This window comes from Emydura macquarii, unplaced genomic scaffold (genome assembly GCF_026122565.2).
Source record: "Emydura macquarii macquarii isolate MOO-44397 ecotype Brisbane River unplaced genomic scaffold, CSIRO-AGI_Emac_v2 contig_1043, whole genome shotgun sequence".
Taxonomy (NCBI): domain Eukaryota; kingdom Metazoa; phylum Chordata; order Testudines; family Chelidae; genus Emydura; species Emydura macquarii.
In genome coordinates, this window is record NW_027131180.1 from 4875425 (window position 1) to 4896917 (window position 21493).

Below are 21493 nucleotides of genomic sequence, written 5' to 3' on the forward strand. Positions count from 1 at the left end.
GGTGTTGTGCTGCTCAGTGTCAAAGCCTAACTCCCTTTGTGAATCCTAACATATTTTGCTCATTCGAATGGAGCTATACACAGAAGTGCTCCCCAACGTAAGCATTCCGCAATTGCTGTGAGCATTAAAAACTCCCATAAATTTCACTGGATGTTTTGTGCATACATACAAAATACATGAAAGCCTTCTAGTTGCATGCGTACACAACAGAGCAATGCAAAATATTTCCTCTCAGTACTTGCAAATTTCAGGATGAAATCTTCCCACATTCTCTAGTAAACATAGATTTTTCAACAAAAAGAACCAGGTTTTACTCTCTAAAGGAAATCAAGGATTTCATTAATTTTCCCCAGTGACAAATTCACAATTTTTCCCAGCAAAACTGTGTTTTCTACTTGTGAAATTTGCCTTTCATTTACATGAAAAATTTGATGCAAGAACAAATGTGTGAGAAAACTCTTGAAAACACACGACTGAGGAGCTGGCTAATGTTTTTCTCCAGAGGATATGGGTATTTTTGGTATTTCCCTAGTGTCCTGTACCTGATTTTCTAAGATATACAGCAGCGCACTCTAAGCCTCATCCTGGTCATTCTGCTGTTAAGGAAAATATTGGCATTGACTCATTGGGATCAGATTCTGGCCCCTTTATAATAGAGGGCAGGATCCCATCTTTTTACCGTGTTTTCAGAGCTCTCCCAAACACATCAATCATCCATCAATGAAAACAAATAGTGAAATAAATGATAATTCATATTCACTTTGATGTTCTACCAGCATTCCAATATTAACACCAAGAATCAATATAGAGATGTTTGATTAGCTCGTTTTAAAAATAAAACTGAATGAACCACTTTCACACAAATGCTTTGACAAAAGGGAGGCTACTAGTTTGTTTACAGGTCAAACAATATTTAGCTAATCATAGTTAATGATTAAAGTCCAGGGATTTATGGGTAACTATAAAGTGATATTTTTTCACTTATTGGTGTATTTTCTGCATTCTCCTGTGATATTCAGTGTATATTTCAGGTACACTGAATTAGTGTTTTAGTATTGATGAATTTGTATTCATACAGATGCGTTTTTCATAATGAAATATCTACCACTGTTAAAACTGCTGGGAAATCTCTTGATGGTGTTTTAGCAAAATGGATAATTTTTAAAGGTGTCATGCTCAATGATGACATTCACCACATCACTCAACTCTTTTACCAGGATTCTCGGGAATCAATTTTTCATTGATTTCATAGATTCATATATTTGAAGGCCAGAAGAGGCCATTATGATCATCTATCCTGACCTCCTGCATAACACAAGCTATGCAACCTCACCTAGTGATTCTGCATCAAACCCATAATTTCTGAATTTCTTGTCTTGTTGTACTATGCAGAATATTTTAAAGGTAATGAAGCAATGATTGTTCCAGTCCAGGGTAGACAAAGTGGGAGGGGAGTAAGTTTCAAAGACTGTTAATAGCAAGGAATGGTTTCAAACCAAAAAGGTGTGGAAGACAAACTCTGAAGAAACACTTGTCAGACTCATATACAAACACTATAAACAGACAGTTCCTCCATAACCCTCAAAGTCAAGTGCTAAGGCTGTGTGTATCCTTGAGCAGTCCTTATGCTTCTTTAATGAAACAGCTAGGAATAAATCTTGCTCCTGCAGATGTGTGCGGGGTAGGAGAAACGCTTAATCTTTAAACTGAAATTTACCTTGGACATTGTGAAGGATCATTATCAGAATTATTAAGAGACTTCTTCAAAAGAAAGCTATCCTTTTCTCTCTCCTCCCCTTTTACACATAGGAATATATACCCATTGGCTGGTTTTCCAAAGTGCAGAGTTAACAACAAATGTATAGTTGCTACAGTATTATAGAGTAGATCCCTAAATTTAGATATAGGAAAGACTAATTAGTAACACTGGAGAGAGAGTTTTCATATAACTTCATGTTTTGTGAATGTATTATTTGGTTTTCATTTTAACAAGATCATTGTTCCAAGGAGAGGAACAACTAGAGAGACTGGATCAGAAGAAGGAGAGAGGAAGTGTAGAGAACTGTAGCATTCTGATAAACAGATTACTTAAAGTGTCTCTAATTTGCACAATATCTAGAGAATAAAGAAAGAAGTAATCATTTTAGCACTTTATTAAAATATTTTTGAAGAGCTTGTCCAAAAAAGCCAGGGGGAGGATCTAGAGAATGTGAAGTAATGGAGAAAGTTACTGACTAAAAAACACCACTACCACACACACACCCTTTTTAATTCACAAAAGCCCCCTAACAACTATTCACTTCTAATTATTCCCATATCTTTAGTAAGTAGAAATATTATTAGAATAGTTTATTCTCCAGAAAGAATATAAATGAATGAAAAAAGTTACTCTATTAGGGGGCTTTCAGAATAGAATTTCTGGCACTTGTGTTCCATGTCAGAAATGGGAGATAGGAAGTTAGGTCCTGCTCCAGCATGACTCCATGTGGGTGCTAAAGGTCTGCCTGCATGGAACTCATTGCGGGATTATGACCTCAAGACTCAGCCCTGCAAAGACTTAGGCTCCAAGCCTGCAGCTGATCTGTGTGGATGCAAGGGTTCATCCTCATGAAATCAACTGCAGGATAAAGGTCTTAATTATTTGTGTATTCTTATTAACTTAAATGTGACTACTCATGTAGGCAATACTCATGTTGGTAAGTCTTTACAGAACTTGGTCCTTTTTCATGATCATTTAAGACTTAAAAAAAAAACCCAAAAAACCCACAAACACCTTTAAGGCATTTCAAAGAGAAATGGAACAACATGCTAAGTAAACTCATGTGAGATGAATTGTTAGCTAAAGGGAACAATAAAGTGAACTTGGTCTATATAAGCCATTATAACCATATTCCAATGTCACTGATTCAGCCTAGTTAGGTAATGACTAAGTTATTCCATCTGACGGACTTTTAGTAACATATGAGAAATGAGTTGGATCATCCCAATCCAGTTCCTGCATGGATAGGCATCCTCATCAAATAAACACACCATCTGAAGAGGCACTAACTAGCCCTCTGGCTAGCAACTCAGCAGAGAAGGTGAGAGTTTGAGTAGACATAGGAAGTGAATTATCATTTTATCCCTAGTGATGATCTCTCTAGGGAAGGATGAGATGTATCAGTGAGACAGAGGGCTCAGAGATTCTGAGCATCTGTAAACTATCATAACCCCTTTCACTGTAGTTATGACAATTCACACCAGCTGAGAATCTGAGGAAAAAAAAAAAAGAAAAATTTGTGTGTGTTATTAACTTATGTTTCTAGTAGTAGCTTTCCATATCTCTCTGTATTCATAGGACATCAGCTAACATTAAAAAATGTTAATTATAAAATGTTAAATTCATACAATAAGGCATTGTGAATTTCCATTCTGAACTTAGGTCATTAGCTCAGGTGCACACCTTTAGGGCCTGATCTTCACTGCTTTGCTCTTTTCATAATTATTTATATTTGTTGTGGCAAGGGCAACCTATTCTGCCCTTCCATGAGTCCTGCACCCTTTTCAGCTATGTAATGATATAGCTAGGTGGGAGCAAGGGAGGTGGTCCCACCCTCTGCCCCAGGCCCCATCACAGGGACCATGTAAAGAGTAGCCTCAACTGCTTAGTCTATGAGCTATTGCCTTCTCTGGGTCACCTGTCTTTGGCCCCACTGCTAGTTTGCTTCCTGGAACAAAGGGAAGGAGAGAGGAATCCTCCCTCAGGCAACAATGATTCCTCCAAGCCCTGTAACTACTCTGCCTCCTAGCACTCTTTCAGAGCCACCCCCCACATCTGCCTGGATGGGAGGCTTTTAACTGCTGGGGCAAGCTCCCTGATTTGCCTCAGCTGGCCTAATTGGCCTAATTGCCCTGGAGTATCCCCAGCTGAATCACCCAGGGAACAAGGATTTGTTACTCCTGGGGCTAATATAGATTCCCTCCACTACTCTCCTATAGCCATCAGGTTTGGTCTTCTCACAGTGTGTAGAGCATGGCTGTTCAGATCTGGTAATATCATTCAGTTTTCATACAGATAAATGACTAGACAAACAATCTCTTGAAGTATAGGCCTTCAGGTTTGATATTATACCACTGAAGTCAAGAGGGAACACACAAGTGCATTACCCCAGTAGATAAGTGTTATCCAAACTGAGCCTTTGAGATTCACAACAATCTGGTTTCTGCTTTTGCCTTGTTTCAGAGGGGAAGTTACTGTTACCAGAATTCCCCTTCCACCATGGCACCAGTACTCTTACTAGCTCAGTGGATGGGGGAGGAGGGAAGTTGAGCAGAGCCTCAACTCCAGTGTAGGAGTAGGAGTGTTGGTGGTGGTCTGTGGTGTGAGGGTGCTGCTTTGCTCTCATAGGCAGATGTGCAGCAAGGATCACAATTTATGGCTTCCCTTATATCTATCTGGGTTCCTGTCTTGCTTTCTAAACTAGTAGGTAAGTCTGTCACTGATTACATTTATTAATTTAGATTCAAAGTGAAGACACTTGTCCAATGCTCAAGGGTCCTGATTTCCAAGGTTTAGGTAAGCACCTAGTGGGATTTTCAAAAACCCTACCAAACAAACTATTTCTAGGTATTGTATCTTAACTACAGACTTTGTGGATTCCAGATAATATTTTTAACACTATTACATGGTCGGCTGAACTGCAGTAGTAGATGATAGAACCTTGCTTAATTCTGAACATAAAGTTTGGTTGCTTAGCTTATTTTTTTTCCCATGCTACTTCCACAGTTAAATGACAAATTGAAGTGAGAGACAAATTGAAACAATTGAAGTTGAATTTGAAGTTATGAAATACCAAAATCTACCTTTAATTCTTTTAAAATCCTGCTGCATATCATTACCTATGGGACTATATTTAAAACTTTATTCCTGCAAGTAAGTTTTGTCAAAATATTTTTTTTTTTAAATCAAGTTCTCTGAGGTTCCCTGCTAGGACCATCATTCAGCAAATAGTTAAGCACCTACTTAACTTCATGCATGTGTTTATGTTAATCTCTGTTCAACAAAGCATGTGTAAAAATTAAAGCATATGCTTAAACCCAGTTGACTTTAGTGTGAGCTAAATATGTACTTACAGCTAAGTATTATTCCCTGGTTCAAGTTAAGGGAAATACTAAGGTATTTCAAGTACCACTATGGGCAAATAAACAGATGTTCAAATCAGTGTAGCTCCCTTAACACCAGTGTGTGCTAGTTGAGGATGCAGCCCTGAATTCTTCATATTCCACATAAATAGTGGCAGCTAGGGCTCCAAGCCAACAAAGCAATTAAAACATTCATTGACTTAAATGGGACTAGTCACATGCTCAAAGTTAAGCAAATGATTCAGTGTTTTGCTGCATCAGAGCCCATAATATGCTATAGCTGGACAACTATAAAATATTTAATAGTGCTTTCACAAATTTCATAAAATTCTAATCACTATGTAAACAAAGTTGTGGATCAAACATATGTGACATTAAAAAAAACTATGCTGGTGAGGGGTGCTATTCATTTTATAGCTACTTTCTTTGGAAGGCTTTCATTACTCCTGGCTTGACCTGTCTGATTGTGATACACAGTAGATATGGATTTTACCTATTTATATGCACATGAATAGCACCATTACACAATATGTCCATGTCTTCACAATCATACATTATACCTAACTTTGCAATGGTTGAAACTACAGCTGGTCAAAAGAGTTCTAACGTAACAGTTTGCACTGGAAAATTCTGATTGGACAGAATCTAAGCCTTCTGAGTCTGGAAATTTAGATGGAAAACAAGCAGGCAGATTGCCTACTTGGATTCCTGCCAGCCTGGAGTCCAGGTGGAAGAGTATCCATATCCCTGGGTTCTAGTGAGTTCTCCCACTAGCCAGTTCACTGCTGCAGACAGCATTGGTGTATCATAACGGATATACTAAGATAACAATATGTCCAGAAATTAACCTACAATCATTTTCTCTTTAAAAGAGGGAAACATAAAAATCTGGACTGCTACAAGTTATATCAATACAGGCAAGTCCCATCTCATCTTCCTAAAGAGGACAGTGCCATTATAAAATGAGATGTTATCCCTCTTTTCCCTTGTTTACTGGCTGCACTGTTTGGGGTATCTCTACCTTCCATCATAGAGGATCCGATTTAATGTCCACTGAAGTTAATGACACTCTTTCCATTTGACTCCAATGGGTATTAGATCAGGTCCATAGTCTAATATTTATACCCTGCTAGAATTTTTATCAAGATGCATCTTGCTTTAGCTATCAGTATCAATATACTTGTCCATTTATCTAGTTCATTAGCAAATGCTATAAAAGACTGGCTTTTAGAAATTCCTATCAAAATTAACAAGATTCAGGACAATCTCTCCTGGTTTCAGGTGCTAGTGTTGTCCTAATATCACATATATATGCTAAGTTTCACATTATGACAACATTAATATGTGGAACCTCATGTATCAGGGGAAATTGTTCTAATCTTGTTAATTTTGATAGGAATTTCTAAGTAATGTGACCTTTTGTTTGAATAACACATCAATCATTAGCCCCCTCCCCCCAATTCAGAGTGAAAAATACTAATTAAGAGACTTATTCCCCTCCCTTATCAAGTGTTCTCTTTGCAAAGTCATGAACTATTATCATGCCATAGGTAATAAGTATTTTAACGAAATGTACCCAAAAAACAATTTTTCTAAAGCCAATATGCCCTTGAAAGCTGAAATCCTATCTTTTATCCTTTAGGTTGCTCACAGCCATGGTAGTTAATATTGTCTTCTAGTATGCTTGACTTCGTATACCTTGGGACAGGTATGTGTTTGTACAATGTATGTGGACAGCACAATAATCACAGCATAAAAGAGCTACAAAGAAGACTATTGAAAGACAATTCAGGAAGGCATTACTTTAAAGATTACATGCTGGTAAATAGTAATCTTCTCTAGTCTCTTCTTTTATTTGTAGTGAAGACACACTGAAAACTTGATGGCTCCGAATGGATAAAAATGGCTGCCCAATGCATTTATAGTGTTCTCAAAGTAGAGTGTGCTACTTACTACATAATGAACAGATTCATGCTCCCAATTTTTGTCTGCTATATCTAGTTTCTGCCTTTTAAACAAGAAGGAAAAGTGAGTTTGACATGAGTGCATTAGATGTCAGCAGCAATATGGACTGAAACTGAATTTATGAATGAAGAGTACTGATTAAAATCCTGCCTGGCATTTAATAACAACAAAATCACAAAAGCAAAAAACCTGTTCAGAATATTGCTATTAATTCATATTGCATTTGGGGGGCTTAGGAAATTCTTTAAAAAAACCAAAAACACTGCTTTTCCTAATTACTAAGTGTGATAGTGTTTTTGCTTTTTGCAAAAAAACATAATGTAAATCATATTCCTGCAGAGGCTTTCCATTTTTTTCATCTCTGCCATCAGCCATTATTCTGAATCCTATTTATGTTTGCTAGAAATACTTTTTCAGAAGCATCTCCACCAGCATTATCAGGAAGTGGTTATTTCTCTTCATTTGTGCACAAAAGAGTTGTGAAATGGTGTATGCTCAAAATAGCTCATCTGTCAATTTGCTTTGTGGTCAAATTATCTTATTTTGCACAGATGCAATCCCATTTAAAGTCAACTTGGGTACCATTAAAGTCACTTAATGTGTACTATGAATGAAACTAAAAGAAACATTTGAGCTCTGGAATGGACTGCCTTCTCTCTGTAGGATCTTTTGCCATGCACATTTTGCCATGCACATAATTCAGCATGATACTTAAGTGTATGTCTAGTTTTAAGAACATTCATCGTCCCACTGAAGTCCATAGGGTCACTCACTTGCTTAGAGTTAGATATGTGCTTAAATACTTTGCTGAACTGGAACCTCTCAGTGGTTAAACACAAAACTAAAATCAGAAGTAATACTGATGAACCCAGATTCTACCCTTGGTATGCAACTCAGAAGTCATTAGGAACTCAGTACATGAACATAGAGGACAAAATATAACCCTTAGTGAAAGTATAAAATAAGTGTTATATTTGAAACACTTTATTTTCTGCATAACGTTTTGCATAAAATAGGTATGGTGATAATTCAGAAAAGCATCCCTATTAAGGACAGCATTTAAGTACATTCTATAATCCTTCTGAAGTTATTTCCTGTACCTGAGCCAGGAATAATACAGTCATGTATCACATAGTCATACATTTCTTTTGGCACACAATAAAATGGACTACAATATCTATTCAAGGTTGTGATCTAGAGAAATGGTGGCCTAAAAATACAGCTGATACATTTAACCTGAAAAAGTGTGAATCTGCCATTTGGTACTTGATATTATCCAGTTAACTACTGCCTTTAGCTCTGGTACTGGATTCTGGTTTCCACTATTTCATAAATGGTAAGTCATAGGGTTTAAGCATTATTAAGTAATTACCAACAGTTTTCTTATGAGCCTGTGGTTTCACTGGCTTGGCATGCAGAACATAAAGGGGGAAGATCAAAATGAAGGAATACACAAAAAAATTCCCCTTTCCATCCTCTGATGGGGTAAACTAGGCTCTGAGGCCCCTGCTCGAGGCCTTGCAGCCCTGCCATACCCAACCCCAGAAAAGGTCAGTGGAGAGGGTCCTCCAAGCTGCCTGGAGTGGCTGTATGGTATGCAGCCAATCAGAAAGGGGCTGCAAGAAGCAGCCAATCAGGGCCCCCCAGGCTAATATAAGAAGACCTGCAAGGCCTGTGTGAGAACTGTTCCTTGCTGGAGGTGGAAGAGTATGGATGGTGTGCCTGGTGGGTGCAGGGAGTTACAAGACCTGAGACAGAGCAGTGCTAGCAGAGACTCAACAGGTGTGAGAAGGAGTTGGTGGCTGGAACTCGGTCAGGATAAGACCTCAGGTAATGGTGAAGAATGTGTTGGGGCTGTAGGGAAGTGGCTTAGGGAATCATCACAGCAATGCAGATTAGTTAAAGGGACACAGTGCTGGCTGCTATCTTTGGGGTTGCTGGGCTGGGACTTGGAGGAAAGGGTTGGCCTGTGATCCCCCACACTAGCCACTGGAAAAGTGGCCTGGACTTTGATGCACCCCCAAAATGGGGACTGAATTCTTTTAGTAGCCCAGCAAGAGAACTGGGGCCCAAAAGGCCCAGAGAGGATGAGGACATTGCTTCCAGGGAGGGAGTCCTGGAGTATGGCTCAATACCAGTGTTTAAGCCATTTTAAAGATGGCTCAGCTAATTCAGGGCTTGAGCCCAGGGAGCGCTACAGGGAAAAGAGAGGAAAACTGAGAGGTACTGGGTCCCCCTGTTGGACTGTTTCCCTGGAAGGGGTTTTTATTTCACCTCCAGATTGTGTGACTCAGCTAAAGGGCTGAGTCATTGAACACCCACCACAAACTGAGTGTGCAGGCACACTCAGTTGGACAAGGGGTGCTTGTGAGAAGTGAGTGCCACCCCATTACTCACACCCTTCTCCAATTCCTCTTCTTGCCTCAGCCCCCTCAATACATTTTTCTTAATTCAGTTAGAGAATGAAAAAGGTGAGAGCTGTCTGATCTCGCTTGCCTCTCTGAATTTATCAGAACAAATGTGCCTGCTGATGTGTTTTCAATATTGCAGATCCCAGTGGTGTGCATGGTACTTATTATTACTAATAGCAATGTGTTTTGTGTTGTGAAAGAACCCAAAGGTCCCAGCATGGTTGGGGCCCCACTGGGAACTGTACAAACACAAAGGAGAACATACTCTCTGCTCAGAATTTGTAACTGAAGACCCTGACCCTGCTAATTGCAAATCACAGGAGGACTGCTGCTTCCAGATGGAGCCCCACTGATGTTAAATTATCAAATCATTTTGAGACTCTTATTACACTGGGATCCTGGAAGATGATTTAAGTTCTCTTCACCATCCCACCTGCAATTCAGACATACGTTCTCCCCTTAGCATTGTAAATAGATAAAGAATAACGTTCTGAATTGAATCACTGTTGAATTCAATGCCCATGCATATGAGTGAAAATTGCCACTTGCTGCACATAGCTAGAGATCTGTCCCCCTTTTGTCCTGGGAATTAAACAGGGACCGGAGGATACTGCAGATTTGAATCTTTTAGTCTTTTTGCGGTATTACCAAAGTCCATCTTATGCACCTATATGGAATGGAACATGACTGTGTATTTCTGAGGTCTGTGATTTAAAGCACCAGGCTGATTACATGTCCACCAAGAATCATAGCAGATACATGGACTATGGGAGTATAAATGCACTAAAGGAAGGGAAAATTATAAGAACATAAAGGAACCCTAACATTCTGAATTATCTACCTGCAAAAATCTAGAGCTCCCTACCTATACCCTACTGAGGACTCAAGGCATGACTTGGTTAATTTAGGTACCTCCATCCTTTTCCTACGGAGGGCTTGGGGTGTAAGGCTCCTACCCTTACCCACAGAGTTCATGGAAAAACCTGGTCACTTTAAGTACCCACTCCTACCCACAGGGCTTGGGACTTAACAGGTCTGCAGTATCTTTTCCCAGCAAAAGAGCCTTACACAACTGTGTTCTAAACATCTATTTATTAGCTTCCCCACACACTACATATGCCAAGCAAATCTCTTATGCTCACCACTCCTAATATACAGACAAACTTCACCTGATGGCCAGTCAGGATCCACTCCTCTGAGGTTGCTGGTGATGTCTCTGCATGTCACGGTCGCACAGAGGGGACAGTTCTGGCAGCTTGATGTTGAACTGCAGTCACCCAAAAGCATTGTTTTCCATTTACATTCTATAAAGCTAGCTACCTCCTTTAACGTTACTAATCCTATCCCATTATCCAATACCCCTAGGTAACAACATTTAACCAATCACGCACTAGCATCTCTGTTTTTTCCTCCTTGCTCAAGTCTCTTTCTATCTTTTTCTTATGCCCAAATTGTAACTTATGTATAATTTTCTTTGTTTGTGTAGATGGTCAGCATAGATTCACTGGTCAGAGCCTATTTTATCTATCTTACCCTTTGCTGGGTCTTTCTGTATCCTCCCTAAACTTCCCAGTGCCTGAGTGTCTACTTTACAAGCCTTGGTGTTATAACTCTTGTTAGGAGCATTCCTGAGGTTGGGGTGCTTTACCAGCAGTGGAGCATTTTTTCTTGATTTTGAGCAGTGAAATCCTTGAGTTTTGTCCAAGGCTGGTTTAATGTGGGGGTTAGTTATGTCCCAGGCTTACATCCCTTCCTGAACATGAAAATAATACTGATTATCTACCCTAGGTATTTTTAATGCATCTTAGCTCTGTGGGGTTCTATTGAAAGAGCTATGGTGTGCCAAATCATTACTTTTCCAGTTGCTTCCCTTACTTTGCCTGGACTATGACTGAAAGCATCTTGGGGAGGGGGCTTGAAGTCAGAAAAAGTCTTTCCATTAAGTTCAATGGGGGTTGGATTGGAGCCCAGGGTCAGGAGGCAATCTGATCCCACTAAAGACAATGTTCAAAAACCCCATTTACTTCATTGGGGCCAGGATTTCTACCTTGACTAAGATGGTTTTTAAGTACATATGTGCCTCTATGTCATAGAAATAATTACTAATAGTAATCCATGCTGCAGAGGCTGGGATTAAAGGAAACTCCCTGAGCTGGTGTGTAATACAGTGAAATATAATTTGTCACTTAATTTTGATGGTTTCTTCTTGCCTGTTAATGTCTCAACCCCAATTAAAATACTACTTTATTAATCACACTGTATTAGTCATCCTTTTCTTTTGACAACCAGAAGAAATACAGGCCCTTTGAGTGCAATTGTTAATAGTTTGACTATGTAGATATAGATGTATATTATTCCTTCTTTGGAAAATCTGATCATCTGCTTAGTACTGAACTTTAACTTCTTTTAGTTAAAGAACAAATAGCCAGTAGACATACTGACGTGACTAGTGTTTCTGCTGTATTATTATTATTTTTATTATTATTATTATTCAGATAGTCCTTATCTGAAGTCTACTTGAAGTCTAGTTGTATTGTGTATTTAGACTTGCTAGGCTATACTACTTTGAAATCTGTTGCGTCTGAAAAGCTTTCTCTTTGGGTTCCTAGAAAAGAACTTAGCTTACCTTACCTTCTCGCTGCATCAATTCTGCCATGACCACCCCCCACCCCCCCCCCCCACCCACCCATTTGGTGCGAACAGTCAACCCACGACCTGACCTTATTAGGGTATGCCTATGCAATCGGCTGTGCCTTCGGCTCTGACATCATATATGGGAAACGACACTTAACATCAATCAGGAAATGAAATCTATTGCAAGTATCCCCCGGCCAATCTGGTGCTGGCACGAAGCCCCATAAAAGGGGTCTTATCCAAGCCCCTGGTTGAGAGCCTTCCCGAACTACCAGCCTGATCACCTGGTCCGGACTCTCTCGCTCCCGTGTCGTCCGTCCATCCTTTCTCCCCCTCCCCACTCCCCCTCTTCCCCCTCCCCCTCCCCGAGTGCGAATCATCTGTTAGCCGGCCGAGTTCGAGTTTTTATGTTTATAATGCTGTGTGCCCTTCTCGCCTGGATGGTAAGGAGTTAACTGTCAGTCTGTGTTGCAGCTTTACATTCCTTCCTCCGTATCAGTCTGTAACTTGCAGTTAACTGTTTGTTGTCTTTTTAAAATTAGTTTGTACCTGGCAGTTAACTGTCTGTTTAAAATCATTCTGTGTCTTGCAGTTAACTGTCAGTTCAAATTCAGTTTATATTGTATAGTAATTGTCTGTTTCATATTCTATTGTATTAGTCTAGAAATGGTTAAAAATCTATATTATTCCTGTGTTTTATAATACAATTCATTTAGTCATTAATCGACTCATTATTGACTCTCGGGGATTATTAATCTGTCGGAACATACCTTTCCCAAAATAAAAGCTTTTTAAAAGCTTTAACATTAATAGAGAATCTCACACTTTCAGCAGTGAAGGTTAGCAATGTAAACCACATAGATTTTTGGGACTAATTAGAAAGCTATTTTGGGTCCTTATGTGGCCAACATCATCGAGTCCCTCTCCCTGAAATTCTTTACTGCATTTATCCTCCCAGCACCACTGTAAGGTAGGGAAGTGCTATTATTCCCATTTTACAGAGGGGAATTGACTCAGTGACTAAGTGACCTGTCCAAGAACATTGGAAGCCTGTTACAGAGTAGTGATTTGAACCCAGATCTCCTAAATCGTCGGCTAGTGTTTTACAAATCAGTCCATCTCTCACCAGTGTTTGTTTGCAGAGGGAGGGATGGAGGGTTTGTCTTTGTTTTTTGTCAAATAATTCTGCTTCTACAATCTTTGTTCATATTTTACTCTGGCAAAACTCCTAAGAAAGTAAAGTGTGGAGTTAAAGACTGGAGAAAGAACTTCCTTAATGACTAGAGAGCGCTGCTGGATATATGGCAAGTGCAGAAATATTAAGGGTTTTTTTTGAGGGGAAACTGCCAAATTATTTTAAGTTAGAAGTTATTAAAAGTTACTTTGTTTGAAATGTTCACCTTTTACTTATTGACCTTTGTGTCTCTCTAGCTGCAAGATGGCTTGTTACCACCTGTTTGCATATACAGGTAACTGGCACATTTTCCAAGGATATCTATGAAGGGAAAATGGTTGAAATTCAGCTTAAACAATTTTTGTTTTTAATACCTTTTGGGGCCTAGTGCTGCACATATATACATAAATACAAAAACTTATCTTCAAAAGGGCTTTTAAGACAATTAATCTTTATGGAGTTTAAAAAAAATACAAACTACTTTCCTTGGGTATTTTCTTTTAATTTACAATACAAGTGTAAATCATAAGTAACTCCACTGACACTAATGTTACTCTGCTGCAAACGAGGAGAGAACAGGACTACTGCATATTCCTGGATTAAAATTATTTGAAATTGGAGTGAATATTGAGAATATATATAAGTAAATGATGATAAATTAAAAAACATTGCAAGAATGTTGTAATTATCCTCAAATCAAGCATTTACAAACCCAGTTTTTTCAGAATTAAGGCTTCATTTAAAAGAGAACCAAATATTTTAACAAATGGAAATGCACAGTTCAGGCACTCAAAGAACCTTAAACTCTGACCTATAAAACACCATGCAGTTACCATGGGATTAGTGCATTATAGTGTCAGTACTCCTATATTAGATGTGACTGGCTGATTTTTAGCCCTTCGTTGTCACTACAGAATGGTGTTAAGATTGTTGGGTGCCTTAACAGCTCCCTTTGACATGGATGGCCTGATTCCGACCCAGTACCTGTCCAAAGATATCAAAAGAGGGTAGGAAATCCATCTAGAAAGATGGAAATCTCCACCACAGCAGGCTGTTAGAATGTCCTCCTGTTCATGTTGGAGGAGAAAAAGCAGATAGTTACTTGCATCTCTTCCCCACCAGCACTGAGGTGCAGGGTGAAAAGGAGACATGACCCTGGGAAAAGTGGCTGTGTTGCACCCATAGGCCTAGTCTGTTAATGATGACCTTCATATATAGCTGAAATATTGTGTGTCCACTGCACATAAGCGATTCCAATTACAAGCTAGAATGAGACAGGCTGGTACACTGGCCATCTTTGTTTTGTGACTTGCTGCCTCAACCAGAATTCCACCAGGTTTGGTGGGAAACTTGTGAGGAATCCAGTAGGGGAAGATTATATGAGCCTATCCTCACTGGTTTCCTTGTACTGCTTCCAAGTCCTGCTCTTGAAAAGATCCAGCTCAATCACTAGCACCAGATAGGTAGACAATTGGAGGAAGGCTCATAGTTGTTCCTACCCAAGTCCTACTAGGAATATAGATTCACAGATGTCATTGCTAAAATGCAGGTGCAAACAGAGCAGAGTTCACATTATAATGCACTTTCTTTAGTGCATATAAGAGCATTGGGACAAAAGGATTATTTCAACAGAGGTTGAACTACTGAACTTTTGACCGTATTAAAGATACAAAGATGTAAAACATAGGAGGCTGAATGTAGTGCATACCTCAAGAAGTAATGATACCTTTTTCAAACTGATTTTCATCTGTTCATGATGGCACACTTCAGTGTGTGTTTTGAGTTTGATACAATTTTGCCATCTCAGCTCATGAGTACTACAGTAAGATGGGGAAAACAGAAAAATATTTATGAACAAAATATTTATGTAGAGGTTGGACATTTGGTAAAATGCCACTTGGAGTGGGAAATATTCTGTGACTAACTCATTTCAGGAAGTAGGACTATACTATGGGTGTGCAACAATGGCCCAGCGCCATGATAATTATGCACAAATTGGTGTGACATCCACCTGGAGGAACTAATGTCATATAATCCCATCATTGCTGTCTCCTGTTGCCTCTACAGATGGCAATGTTAATTGAACAAGGAGCAAAACAGATGAACTTATAGCCTGAAAGGAGCGAACATGGAGGAGAGAATTTGGGAGAAAGGCAACACAGGTTGTGGAAGAGAGACATAGCAAGAAGATGTGAGAGAACAGCAGTGAAGAGTTTTTAACTCAGATGAAGCTCACATACAATGGTCTCCTCTCTCTCTGTGAGAGAGGGCAGATATAGAGTATTTGTTCTGAAAGATCCACAATTTAAAAAAATGCAAAAGTCAATGTAATGAATACAAATATCTCACTTATATATCTGATTTTTATTTAAGGATTCTGTTTTACCTCTTCATTTATCTAAGTATATATGTTGCACTCATCACTGGGGGGTCTATGCATCTAGAATGACTAGATAAAATTTATTATATGGGGGAGCTCATATCTCTTAATCAAGTCTGCATTTGTTTTTGCACCATGGGCCACATTCTGTTTGCCTTGCTCACCGGAATAATCTTCTAACTCAGTGAGGCTTCTGATTCCAGTTAGTATGGTGAACAAGCAGTTAGGATAAACTGTTCTGAAATAATTATATCCCCTTTGCACAATAATGTTTGAGACTGTAAAATGAACAATGGCTCTATCTGCAACAAACCAGTAGATAAATGATCAGAATGTTGCAGAACTAATCTTGGTCTGAGGCTGTCAGATGTGAGTAATGGAAATCTGAGTTCTAGCTATTAAATTATCTAATATTCAAAATATTTTGTATTACAAATATACCTATAAAAGTAGTTCTTGAAAAGGTGACCCTTAAGATGTTTTCTTATTCTTTAAAGGAATTTCTAATTTGCAAATAATGAAAAATAAACTAATGTATTTGCTGTTCAAATCAGAAAGTAGCTAAATATTATTCTTGCATATTTGACCAAGTACATGGCTAGAAAGTACAAAGGTGAGACCTAAGAGGAGAAGATTTTCAGTGAGTTCTGTTATGGGGAGACATAAGCATGATTTCCTCCCCCTCCATTTCTAAGTAAGTGAACCACTTGTTTGTCAAAGATGAAAAACAAACCATGTCACTCAACTTTGAACAAATGCTATGACCTTCTGAAACCTCTTTAAATTGACGACCTGGGCACCCCAAAGCAGAGATCATTGTTAAAAATCTTAGTCTGTTGTTAAGCCCCTGAGTCTAATGAACAGTAGTTAAGCTGTTTCTTAATAACAAATATCCAAAAATAAATCCTTCTACGATGTTCCACTCTGCAATCTGGACTGGTCTGTGTCACCCACATCCCCCGCTCCGGGAGCCCGTCTTGCACTTGCCCTGCTGTGTGAACCCTCCACTCCTGAGTCAGTTCACTCACAGCCTCTTGCAGATAATCAGCTCTTATTTTAGTAAGTGAATGCTTCTAGCTAGTCATTCAGGGGATTATGCAAAGGTGTGACCTCCCCTCCCTCCCCCCGCCCCCCAGCCAACATCCCCAGTCCCAGCTGCAACCCTAGGAACGGCCATTTTACAGTGTTCAGTACTGCCCACTGGATTCTGTAAACTCATTGGTCAGTCAATTTATTAAAGAAATTGATATGCACCAGATCTATCAGCCTAAACAAAGTCTCTACACACTTAAACCGTATGCACTGTTTTAGATAAAACAAACATAAGTATAAGTACAGGAAGATTTTAAATGATTATAAACCAGATTAATATGGCAGAAAATAAAATAAATTGCATACTTAATTTAAACTTCAGTAGCCCTACCATCTTTGAGGGTTCATCTTGCTGCATAGGCTGGCTAACTCCCTCAACCAGTCCTTCCCCCTCCTCCTGTGGGCAGTCTGTCAGGTGCTTGTTGTTGATTTGTAGATGGTTTCCAAGGGAGAGTTCCAGAGAAAAAATAACCTCTGTCTGTTTCCTCATCACCTCCTGGGGTCAGATCAGCCATCTCCGGCAATGGGCATGATTTCCTCCACTTGAATCAAATGACCTTTGCCTTGTCAGATGCTCAGTCCAGTCCATTGTTCCTGTATGCATGTCTCTGAAAGGCATGAACCCTCACTTTGCTTTGTTTGCCTGAATCTATTCAAGCCATATGAAATGCATAGAGGAGTTTCATATCTATTCATATCTATGTATGATATTGCAGGAAATATACTACCATAAGAATAATGTTAAATATGTTATCAGCATTCCAAAAACACCTTCTGTGACATACTTTGCATTAAACAATACACAGTTGCACTATAAGCGTGAACATGAATGATGCACAATCATACCATAAGGGTGCACATGGGGTACAGCATGTCACACCCTTCCATTTTATATCTTTTGAAAATTGACAGTTTCTTTTAGCAGCTGGAAAAAGATCATCTTCCCTGAGTTACTAAAAGGTGCCAGATCTCTGATGTTCACCCTTTGACAATTTAATCACAAATTTCATGATGTTGGGTTATTCCTTAATCTCATTTTTAAGACAGTCTTGGATGTTTTTTGAATTCTTCGAGTTGGCAGTACAAATTTCTGCTCCCCTTATGGATACCCAACACCAGTTGACTTTAATGAGAACTTTGTCATTGGAAGTTGAGTAGAATTTGACTCTTTGCGCAAACCGTTTGTAATTCATTTACATGTATGTTTCAAACGTGTTACAAAACCTGTTTCATATACTGATGAATGTGTAGTGTTTTGCATACCTTTCACTGAACTGCAATTTATACCACAATCCAACAAGTATTTGTACTCCTATTCCTTTCATTTGGGAAAAATATCCGCCTGATGACCATAAACAAGAAGTGATTTGAAGACTTTATGACTGGAATTATATGATCTTTGGCTTCTTTTGGGAGGTGATATTTATAGAAAAAAATATTTTTGGACATTCAATCCTTAAATATAACCTTTTGGATTATTTATTGCTATTTGGGTCTTCCAGAATATAAATGGAGTACAGATAATATTTATATTCAAGTTAGAAAAGAACTAAGGATGCATTTTGTGTTTTTCAGACAAAAAAGGTGCTTTGGACGTGTTGCTACTGATAGTTATAGGTCTAGCCATTAGTTAAATACTTCAGGTATGGACCCTTGTCCGTACATCTGATATTTACTATGAGATCTGCATAGAGTGAAAGGAGAATTCAGTGACTTTGTTTTTCTTTGCATGCACAAAATAGTAAATCTGGAGCTATTCTGTACAGTAAAAATAGCTCTGTGCCCACTAACTCACATTGTGCATCTCCAGCCTAGAAAAGGGGGCTCCAAATCACCAAAAATTTATTTCTTAAATTCAGTTGATATTTATTCCTTGAAGCATGAGAGAAGGGTCTGAATCAAAAACACATGTAAACTCTCCTATAAATTTAACAGGTTCTGATTCCAGCTTATGAATCTACCTAGTCTTTTTTTATAATACGGGTCAAAGCTTGTCCATGTGCATAGCCAGCCTATGTCTCACTCTCAGCTAGATATTCCTATCTTCAGTACAGACTAACATTATTCTTGGGAGTCAGATTTCTCTTCCTTAGAACCATTTTCAAAGTGCAGGATCAGGTCCTGAATGCAACAAAATCTATTTTGAATTCTAAAACTGAAAAGCCTAAATTCCTTTGATGTTTGTGTCTGCAGAAGATGACAATGACACTCAGGCCTAGTCATTATATGTAGGGATAGATGGGAGTCCTTGAGGGACGACTCAAACTCCAAGTGACCTAGAGCTAAATTGCTATGACTGTTCACCAGAAGAAAATTTGGGGGAAATGGACAGAAACTTAATAAATTCAAGTGCTTACATTTTCTTTTTTCTGTTACTTGACACATTGGGCTAAATCCTGCATTCTTGTTTCAGATTTCACTCTGACCTCCCTCAGTCAAAAGGTTAGATCCTGAAAGATGCTGAACCCCTGCTACTGCCATTGAAATCAGTAGAAGTAACAGATCTTGGCCCCTGTTTAAATAAATGTGAGTTTTGCCACTCACTTCAGTTGGGCAAGATATCACCCTTAGCCCATTGTCTAAGGCTATGTTCAGACTGACAGTAGCATAATCGCTGCCGCCAGATCGATCTTTCAGGATCGATTGAGTGGTCAGGGAGACCTGCTCAATCGATCAGGAAATTGAGTGAGTAAGTCCACCCCCTCAAGTAGCGTAGGGCCGAGCCGCCGGGAACGCAGAAAGGAAGCAGAGCAGTTGATGTCAGGTACGCAAACTATGCAGAGTAGTTTGCGTAACTCCCGTCGACTGCCGCCAAATCGCGCAGTAAGTGTGAACCAGCCCTAAGTGAGGAATGACTAAAGCTTTGTCCCAATATGTGTTTGTGCTCCTATGATCTTCAAAGACAAAAATTAGCAGTGGCAAGAGATTTGCTGGTAAAGGCTGTAGCCTCATCATGTACATTGTTGAACATAATTAATAATCCATTTGTTAATAAAACAAGTATGAAATATAATTTATGATAAATCCTAATGTCATTTAGCAAGTGTTTTCTTTTGCAGAAGCTGGCAAACAATAACCAAAAGAAAAGAAACATTAGTTGCCATTAAGAGGCTGCAAATGTCTTTTCCTTTTGTGAGAAAAGAGATAATGACTCACCTGTGGACTTTCAATAGTTTTCTGTTCAGTTACAAATTAGAAATGCTATTAAACCCTTCACCTCAGAGAGTAAAGCTAATGCAATTTTATACAATACTTTCTGGAGGGAGGGGGAGAACTCCTTATTTAAATTTACACTCTTTTATTTGGTTACGTTTTCCTTTTAGAAAAGGTCATATCAGGTTCACAAGAATGGCTTCCAAAAACAAAGGAAGAAATGGCACAGTAATATTTGCGCTGATAAGCAATAATGTACAAATAAAGGGTAGATCATGCAAATAGGAAGTTGGATGTCAATAATTAAGTTATGCACTTGCACCTATTTATCTTCTGATTAATATTAACTAATTGCCTACAATATAAAAGTCTATAAATCAAGTAACCTTTCCGCTGGACATTAAAATATGTAACCAAGGCAGCATGCAATGTATTCAAAAGAGGATTTGAAACTGTGTCTAATTAAGAATGAGCAGTCCTTGAATAGAGGCTTAGTGGGTTCAGGTGAAAAAGCCTGAGCATCAAACTGAATGGAAAATTCTGTAATGATCTGTTAGTTTCAGTGTAACCTCAGACTAAAGCCTTTGCTTCTATTTGTTAGAGACTTTTTTTTCTAAGATAAAAACAAAGGGCTCAATTAAAAAAAAAAACAAACAAAAAAAACCCATTAAGCTAGTGGTGAGGACACTCATCTGGGATATGGGAGACCCAGATTTAAATCCCTGTTTCGAAGCAGGGATTTCAAGCCAGGTCTCCCTTCTCCCAGATGGGTGCCATATCTCCCAGGTTATAGAATCATTCTGTCTCTAGCTGTTCAGCATCTCCAAATATATCTATTGTTCCATTAGAAATAATTGGCCAAAATCAACATTAATTCACAAAATGTTTCCGTATACCAAAATTTGCATATTTTGAAAGAAAGATGGGGCAAAATTACCTACCTCTAGCTGTGAGCGTTTCAGTACACCAGTTCCTTTTTGAGGTTTTGGTAGAATTCTGTATGTACCATGTACAGGGTGACAAGTGCTGTAGATACTCCAAGGAGTAGGTTGTACATGCTTCAGCTTTCAGTGGGTCTTCACACAATCCAAATGAGAAACAAATTATTATTTTATTAAGGCTGGCAAAACTAAAGGGTTCTATATGCTAGGCACAAGATCTTTGACAGATACAACAGTGGCAATCTCAATCCCCATTCCTAATTTGGCCCCTCTGGGTACATCTACACAGTCTGTGATAGCGAGACTCCCAGCCCAGATTGACAGACTTGGGCTAGTAGAGCTCATGTTAGAGCTCCAAAAATAGCTCTGTAGACAGTGCTTTGAAGTTTATGGCACAGGCTGGAGCTTGATCTTTGAAACCAGCCTTCTCTTTGTAACCTGTTCCAAGACTACTGCCTCTGGCCAGCTGCTTCTGCTTTCCCCGAAACCTGGTCCCTCATGTAGCTCAACATCCAGTTTGATTAGAGGAATATCTTTATGAGTCAGGGCAATATCCTGAATGAACAAAAAGCAGTATCTGCTCTTTCAGTCAATCCTGATCTCTAGAGTACTTGAGCTATTG

The 21493-nt window shown here is 38.9% G+C and overlaps 1 long non-coding RNA gene across 1 annotated transcript; it reads left to right on the plus strand.

Moving 5' to 3' along the window:
* The first annotated feature begins 8783 nt into the window (after window positions 1-8783).
* On the plus strand, window positions 8784-16198 carry LOC137151067 (uncharacterized). Its single transcript, XR_010919156.1, has 3 exons — window positions 8784-8916; window positions 13563-13600; window positions 15373-16198. It is a non-coding gene; the product is annotated as an uncharacterized lncRNA (long non-coding RNA).
* The last annotated feature ends 5295 nt before the right edge of the window (window positions 16199-21493 follow it).